This window comes from Drosophila novamexicana, unplaced genomic scaffold (genome assembly GCF_003285875.2).
Source record: "Drosophila novamexicana strain 15010-1031.04,08,12 unplaced genomic scaffold, DnovRS2.1 tig00001292-arrow-arrow-pilon, whole genome shotgun sequence".
NCBI lineage: Eukaryota > Metazoa > Arthropoda > Insecta > Diptera > Drosophilidae > Drosophila > Drosophila novamexicana.
The window spans coordinates 1,139,745-1,149,418 of NW_020824848.1; positions in this window are offsets into that span (position 1 = coordinate 1,139,745).

The window sequence follows — 9,674 nt, forward strand, 5'->3', positions numbered from 1 at the left end:
GCAAAAGATAAGCACTTGGCCCTGATCTCTTAAGTCAAGTGAGATTTAGGTAGGGCCCTAAAAGCCAGCTGACAACATGGATGATTGCCGGTAACAGTCAGAAGAAACCCGAGTAATGCTCGACGATCTTCTCCCATCTTATTTTGAACAGTGTCTCCCCTTAAACCTGAACAAGCATTACTCATTTATGAGCTGAGTACACAACAAGGCGTGTATATTATGAGCTATCTTCAGATACAAATATTGGCAAAGTGTCGCCATTCTGCCTGCGGCTTATCAAATGAAGACACTTCCAAAAATCAAAAAACACGCAACTCAATTAACAATTACACAGGAATGAAAACCTTGAGGAAAGGAAAATTTATCTTTGTCATTTTTCACTCTGCACTTACGATATTTGTAACTAAGCTATCTTACGCTATTTCTAACTGAGATATCTTATGATATTTGTAACTAAGCTATCTTACGCTATTTCTAACTATGCTATCTTACGATATTTGTAACAAATCTATCTTACGATATTTCTAACTAAGATATCTTACGATATTTCTTACTAAGCTATTGGTATGATATTTGTAACTAATCCGCATTTCATATAACTAAATCTGTAAATTAAATTATACTTGAATTCAAATTTTTAAAATTAAACTATGGTAACTTGCGCAGAATTATCTTTGTATTTTTTCACTTTGCACTTTATATATATTATTTCTAACTAAGCTGTCTTACGATATTTTTAATCCATTCGTACTTCATTCAACTTTCTATTTTTATAATCCAATTAATAAATCTGCCAATTAAAAGAGCTGAACTGATCTATTGTAGGGTACTGATAGCCGTTACTGAAGCGGCCCACTTGTCTTTTTTGGAGTAAGGTCTGTCGTATCTGATAATCTGTCAAAAATAAAAGAGACAAACCCGAATAAAAAGCAATATGAGCGTATAGCAAATAATATTACGACACGCTATCTGTATACGTATTTGTGTGTACAGGGTATATTCTTAGTTACTTGTATTACATTCAGACAATTCTACAAGTTAATGAAATCAGAGGGCACACCCACACACCTCCGCGTTCAGTTCGAGCTGATAAAAAGCCCTGGTTCTCGTAATACTAGTATTGCAGTTATCTCAGGTGTGAGAGGTGCTCGGGAATTGTTTGGTTGCCTATCAGAAAAATGATATATAATACAATATAACATACACACTCTCGCTCTCTCTGAGCGTTTTGTCCAAAAACAAAAGTTAGTCATTATCTTAGAGTTTTCGTAGATAAATCGCGTCGCACACGGCACACGTTTGGCTTTCAGTTACCGCAGCTAACCCAGACCCGTCAGACTATATTCAGCTTAAGTCCCCCGCCCCAATAAGTCAACTAATTTGTGAATTTTTGAAGGACTGACGGACTGATGGACTAATTGATGCGAGTGATTGAGCTGTAAAAAACTGTTCAAAAAACAATACAGAGACGCACAACTCGACAATATGAGCAAAGATGATAAGTGTGAGTATGTGCCCAAAGAACTTGAGGTATTTCTACAAATTGTGCGGACTTCGCTCAAAATACCGGCTAATTTATTGTGTATGTGTATGTGTGATTGATCGCAATCACAATGTGATTAAGTGAGAGTGAGTGTGCGTGTGTGTAATGCGAGTCGCGGCACTGAAATCTAATTAAACGTTTCGCCAAACACACCCACAATATTGGACAATCCTTCATCTCTTGACTTATGATTGTGCAATATTTTGTGCGAAATTCGCATTTTTGTACTCTGAATCCAGTGAAAATGTAACAGACAGAAGTCAACATCTGCGACCACAAAAATCATAAATATTCTTGATCAGCAGGAAGTTTTATTCCATTTTGCATTCATCCGGATCCCTATTGGCATTCAAACATTTTAAAAATCGATGGGTTAAAAAAGTGATTGACCAAAAAACGATTCGATTGTAAAGTCAACCTTTTTTTGATGATTTTTTGGCATATCTCGGCCAAATAATGTCAGATTTTGTAATTTTATACCATTTTGAGCTCGTAAGGATCAGTACTATCGATTGGCATCAAAAAAATAAAAATCTAAATTTTGACCAAAATCGACCAAAAATCAAGTGGTTACATCACGTTTTTTTTTTCAAAATCGGGGTCGGTTCAAAAATTAAAACTTTTTCGATGATTTTTTTTGTATATCTCCGGTAAATATCGTTTGATTTTAAAATGTTATACCTTTTTAAACTCGTACGGATCCCTACTATCAATTGGCATTCGAACAAATAAAAAATCGATAGGTTGAAAAAAATGATTGACCCAAAACCGATTCGTTTTTAAATTCTACCTTTTTTGATGATTTTTTGGCATATCTCGGCCAAATATTGTCAGATTTTGTAATTTTATACCATTTTGAGCTCGTAAGGATCAGTACTATCGATTGGCATCCAAAAAATAAAAATCTAAATTTTGACAAAAATCGACCAAAAATCAAGTGGTTACATCACGTTTTTTTTTTTTCAAAATCGGGGTCGGTTCAAAAATCAAAACTTTTTCGATGATTTGTTTTGTACATCTCCGGTAAATATCGTTTGATTTTAAAATGTTATACCTTTTTAAACTCGTACGGATCCCTACTATCAATTGGCATTCGAACAAATAAAAAACCGATGGGTTGAAAAAAATGATTGACCAAAAACCGATTCGTTTTTAAATTCTACCTTTTTTGATGATTTTTTGGCATATCTCGGCCAAATATTGTCGGATTTTGTAATTTTATACCATTTTGAGCTCGTAAGGATCAGTACTATCGATTGGCATCAAAAAAATAAAAATCTAAATTTTGACCAAAATCGACCAATAATCAAGTGGTTACATCACGTTTTTTTTCAAAATCGGGGTCGGTTCAAAAATCAAAACTTTTTCGATGATTTTTTTTGTATATCTCCGGTAAATATCGTTTTATTTTAATATGTTATACCTTTCTAAGCTCGTACGGATCCCTACTATCAATTGGCATTCGAACAAATTAAAAATCGAAGGGTTGAAAAAAATGATTGACCAAAAACCGATTCGTCTTCAAAATCTACCTTTTTTGATGATTTTTTGGCATATCTCGGCCAAATATTGTCAGATTTTGTAATTTTATACCATTTTGAGCTCGTAAGGATCAGTACTATCCATTGGCATCAAAAAAATAAAAATCTAAATTTTGACCAAAATCGACCAAAAATCAAGTGGTTACATCACGTTTTTTTTCAAAATCGGAGTCGGTTCAAAAATCAAAACTTTTTCGATGATTTTTTTTTAATATCTCCGATAAATATCGTTTGATTTTAAAATGTTATACCTTTTTAAACTCGTACGGATCCCTACTATCAATTGGCATTCGAACAAATTAAAAATCGAAGGGTTGAAAAAAAAGATTGACCAAAAACCGATTCGTTTTTAAAATCTACCTTTTTTGATGATTTTTTGGCATATCTCGGCCAAATAAGGTCAGATTTTGTAATTTTATACCATTTTGAGCTCGTAAGGATCAGTGCTATCGATTGGCATCAAAAAAATAAAAATCTAAATTTTGACCAAAATTGACCAAAAATCAAGTGGTTACGTTTTTTTTTCAAAATCGGGGTCGGTTCAAAAATCAAAACTTTTTCGAAGATTTTTTTTGAATATCTCCGGTAAATATCGTTTGATTTTAAAATGTTATACCTTTTTAAACTCGTACGGATACCTACTATCAATTGGCATTCGAACAAATTAAAAATCGATGGGTTGAAAAAAATGATTGACCAAAAACCGATTTGTTTTTAAAATCTACCTTTTTTGATGATTTTTTGGCATATCTCGGCCAAATATTGTCAGATTTTGTAATTTTATACCATTTTGAGTTCGTAAGGATCAGTACTATCGATTGGCATCAAAAAATAAAAATCTAAATTTTGACCAAAATCGACCAAAAATCAAGTGGTTACATCACGTTTTTTTTCAAAATCGGGGTCGGTTCAAAAATCAAAACTTTTTCGATGATTTTTTTGGTATATCTCCGGTAAATATCGTTTGATTTTAAAATGTTATACCTTTTTAAACTCGTACGGATCCCTACTATCAATTGGCATTCGAACAAATTAAAAATCGAAGGGTTGAAAAAAATGATTGACCAAAAACCGATTCGTCTTCAAAATCTACCTTTTTTGATGATTTTTTGGCATATCTCGGCCAAATATTGTCAGATTTTGTAATTTTATACCATTTTGAGCTCGTAAGGATCAGTACTATCGATTGGCATCAAAAAAAATAAAAATCTAAATTTTGACCAAAATCGACCGAAAATCAAGTGGTTACGTTTTTTTTTCAAAGTCGGGGTCGGTTCAAAAATCAAAACTTTTTCGATGATTTTTTTTGTATATCTCCGATAAATATCGTTTGATTTTAAAATGTTATACCTTTTTAAACTCGTACGGATCCCTACTATCAATTGGCATTCGAACAAATTAAAAATCGAAGGGTTGAAAAAAATGATTGACCAAAAACCGATTCGTCTTCAAAATCTACCTTTTTTGATGATTTTTTGGCATATCTCGGCCAAATATTGTCAGATTTTGTAATTTTATACCATTTTGAGCTCGTAAGGATCAGTACTATCGATTGGCATCAAAAAAATAAAAATCTAAATTTTGACCAAAATCGACCAAAAATCAAGTGGTTACATCACGTTTTTTTTCAAAATCGGGGTCGGTTCAAAAATCAAAACTTTTTCGATGATTTTTTTTGTATATCTCCGGTAAATATCGTTTGATTTTAAAATGTTATACCTTTTTAAACTCGTACGGTTCCCTACTATCAATTGGCATTCGAACAAATAAAAAATCGAAGGGTTGAAAAAAATGATTGACCAAAAACCGATTCGTTTTTAAATTCTACCTTTTTTGATGATTTTTTGGCATATCTCGGTCAAATATTGTCAGATTTTGTAATTTTATACCATTTTGAGCTCGTAAGGATCAGTACTATCCATTGGCATCAAAAAAATAAAAATCTAAATTTTGACCAAAATCGACCAAAAATCAAGTGGTTACATCACGTTTTTTTTCAAAATCGGGGTCGGTTCAAAAATCAAAACTTTTTCGATGATTTTTTTGGTATATCTCCGGTAAATATCGTTTGATTTTAAAATGTTATACCTTTTTAAACTCGTACGGATCCCTACTATCAATTGGCATTCGAACAAATAAAAAATCGATGGGTTGAAAAAAATGATTGACCAAAAACCGATTCGTTTTTAAAATCTACCTTTTTTGATGATTTTTTGGCATATCTCGGCCAAATAATGTCAGATTGTGTAATTTTATACCATTTTGAGCTCGTAAGGATCAGTACTATCGATTGGCATCAAAAAAATAAAAATCTAAATTTTGACCAAAATCGACCAAAAATCAAGTGGTTACGTTTTTTTTTCAAAATCGGGGTCGGTTCAAAAATCAAAACTTTTTCGATGATTTTTTTTGTATATCTCCGGTAAATATCGTTTGATTTTAAAATGTTATACCTTTTTAAACTCGTACGGATCCCTACTATCAATTGGCATTCGAACAAATAAAAAATCGATGGGTTGAAAAAAACGATTGACCAAAAACCGATTCGTTTTTAAAATCTACCTTTTTTGATGATTTTTTGGCATATCTCGGCCAAATAATGTCAGATTGTGTAATTTTATACCATTTTGAGCTCGTAAGGATCAGTACTATCGATTGGCATCAAAAAAATAAAAATCTAAATTTTGACCAAAATCGACCAATAATCAAGTGGTTACATCACGTTTTTTTTCAAAATCGGGGTCGGTTCAAAAATCAAAACTTTTTCGATGATTTTTATTGTATATCTCCGGTAAATATCGTTTTATTTTAAAATGTTATACCTTTTTAAACTCGTACGGATCCCTACTATCAATTGGCATTCGAACAAATTAAAAATCGAAGGGTTGAAAAAAATGATTGACCAAAAACCGATTCGTCTTCAAAATCTACCTTTTTTGATGATTTTTTGGCATATCTCGGCCAAATATTGTCAGATTTTGTAATTTTATACCATTTTGAGCTCGTAAGGATCAGTACTATCCATTGGCATCAAAAAAATAAAAATCTAAATTTTGACCAAAATCGACCAAAAATCAAGTGGTTACATCACGTTTTTTTTTCAAAATCGGGGTCGGTTCAAAAATCAAAACTTTTTCGATGATTTTTTTTTAATATCTCCGGTAAATTTCGTCTGATATTAAAATGTTATACCTTTTTAAACTCGTACGGATCCCTACTATCAATTGGCATTCGAACAAATTAAAAATCGATGGGTTGAAAAAAATGATTGACCAAAAACCGATTCGTTTTTAAAATCTACCTTTTTTGATGATTTTTTGGCATATCTCGGCCAAATAATGTCTGATTTTGTAATTTTATACCATTTTGAGCTCGTAAGGATCAGTACTATCGATTGGCATCCAAAAAATAAAAATCTAAATTTTGACCAAAATCGACCAAAAATCAAGTGGTTACATCACGTTTTTTTTCAAAATCGGAGTCGGTTCAAAAATCAAAACTTTTTCGATGATTTTTTTTTAATATCTCCGATAAATATCGTTTGATTTTAAAATGTTATACCTTTTTAAACTCGTACGGATCCCTACTATCAATTGGCATTCGAACAAATTAAAAATCGAAGGGTTGAAAAAAATGATTGACCAAAAACCGATTCGTCTTCAAAATCTACCTTTTTTGATGATTTTTTGGCATATCTCGGCCAAATATTGTCAGATTTTGTAATTTTATACCATTTTGAGCTCGTAAGGATCAGTACTATCGATTGGCATCAAAAAAATAAAAATCTAAATTTTGACCAAAATCGACCAAAAATCAAGTGGTTACATCACGTTTTTTTTCAAAATCGGGGTCGGTTCAAAAATCAAAACTTTTTCGATGATTTTTTTTGTATATCTCCGGTAAATATCGTTTGATTTTAAAATGTTATACCTTTTTAAACTCGTACGGATCCCTACTATCAATTGGCATTCGAACAAATAAAAAATCGATGGGTTGAAAAAAATGATTGACCAAAAACCGATTCGTTTTTAAATTCTACCTTTTTTGATGACTTTTTGGCATATCTCGGCCAAATATTGTCAGATTTTGTAATTTTATACCATTTTGAGCTCGTAAGGATCAGTACTATCGATTGGCATCAAAAAAATAAAAATCTAAATTTTGACCAAAATCGACCAAAAATCAAGTGGTTACATCACGTTTTTTTTCAAAATCGGGGTCGGTTCAAAAATCAAAACTTTTTCGATGATTTTTTTTTAATATCTCCGGTAAATATCGTTTTATTTTAAAATGTTATACCTTTTTAAACTCGTACGGATCCCTACTATCAATTGGCATTCGAACAAATTAAAAATCGATGGGTTGAAAAAAATGATTGACCAAAAACCGATTCGTTTTTAAAATCTACCTTTTTTGATGATTTTTTGGCATATCTCGGCCAAATAATGGTAGATTGTGTAATTTTATACCATTTTGAGTTCGTAAGGATCAGTACTATCGATTGGCATCAAAAAAATAAAAATCTAAATTTTGACCAAAATCGACCGAAAATCAAGTGGTTACCTCACTTTTTTTTTCAAAATCGGGGTCGGTTCAAAAATCAAAACTTTTTCGATGATTTTTTTTTAATATCTCCGATAAATATCGTTTGATTTTAAAATGTTATACCTTTTTAAACTCGTACGGATCCCTACTATCAATTGGCATTCGAACAAATTAAAAATCGAAGGGTTGTAAAAAATGATTGACCAAAAACCGATTCGTCTTCAAAATCTACCTTTTTTGATGATTTTTTGGCATATCTCGGCCAAATATTGTCAGATTTTGTAATTTTATACCATTTTGAGCTCGTAAGGATCAGTACTATCGATTGGCATCAAAAAAATAAAAATCTAAATTTTGACCAAAATCGACCAAAAATCAAGTGGTTACATCACGTTTTTTTTCAAAATCGGGGTCGGTTCAAAAATCAAAACTTTTTCGATGATTTTTTTTGTATATCTCCGGTAAATATCGTTTGATTTTAAAATGTTATACCTTTTTAAACTCGTACGGATCCCTACTATCAATTGGCATTCGAACAAATAAAAAATCGATGGGTTGAAAAAAATGATTGACCAAAAACCGATTCGTTTTTAAATTCTACCTTTTTTGATGATTTTTTGGCAAATCTCGGCCAAATATTGTCAGATTTTGTAATTTTATACCATTTTGAGCTCGTAAGGATCAGTACTATCGATTGGCATCAAAAAAATAAAAATCTAAATTTTGACCAAAATCGACCAATAATCAAGTGGTTACATCACGTTTTTTTTCAAAATCGGGGTCGGTTCAAAAATCAAAACTTTTTCGATGATTTTTATTGTATATCTCCGGTAAATATCGTTTTATTTTAAAATGTTATACCTTTTTAAACTCGTACGGATCCCTACTATCAATTGGCATTCGAACAAATAAAAAATCGATGGGTTGAAAAAAATGATTGACCAAAAACCGATTCGTTTTTAAATTCTACCTTTTTTGATGATTTTTTGGCATATCTCGGCCAAATATTGTCAGATTTTGTAATTTTATACCATTTTGAGCTCGTAAGGATCAGTACTATCGATTGGCATCAAAAAAATAAAAATCTAAATTTTGACCAAAATCGACCAATAATCAAGTGGTTACATCACGTTTTTTTTCAAAATCGGGGTCGGTTCAAAAATCAAAACTTTTTCGATGATTTTTATTGTATATCTCCGGTAAATATCGTTTTATTTTAAAATGTTATACCTTTTTAAGCTCGTACGGATCCCTACTATCAATTGGCATTCGAACAAATTAAAAATCGAAGGGTTGAAAAAAATGATTGACCAAAAACCGATTCGTCTTCAAAATCTACCTTTTTTGATGATTTTTTGGCATATCTCGGCCAAATATTGTCAGATTTTGTAATTTTATACCATTTTGAGCTCGTAAGGATCAGTACTATCCATTGGCATCAAAAAAATAAAAATCTAAATTTTGACCAAAATCGACCAAAAATCAAGTGGTTACATCACGTTTTTTTTCAAAATCGGGGTCGGTTCAAAAATTAAAACTTTTTCGATGATTTTTTTGGTATATCTCCGGTAAATATCGTTTGATTTTAAAATGTTATACCTTTTTAAACTCGTACGGATCCCTACTATCAATTGGCATTCGAACAAATAAAAAATCGATGGGTTGAAAAAAACGATTGACCAAAAACCGATTCGTTTTTAAAATCTACCTTTTTTGATGATTTTTTGGCATATCTCGGCCAAATAAGGTCAGATTTTGTAATTTTATACCATTTTGAGCTCGTAAGGATCAGTGCTATCGATTGGCATCAAAAAAATAAAAATCTAAATTTTGACCAAAATCGACCAAAAATCAAGTGGTTACATCACGTTTTTTTTTCAAAATCGGGGTCGGTTCAAAAATCAAAACTTTTTCGATGATTTTTTTTTAATATCTCCGGTAAATATCGTTTTATTTTAAAATGTTATACCTTTTTAAACTCGTACGGATCCCTACTATCAATTGGCATTCGAACAAATTAAAAATCGATGGGTTGAAAAAAATGA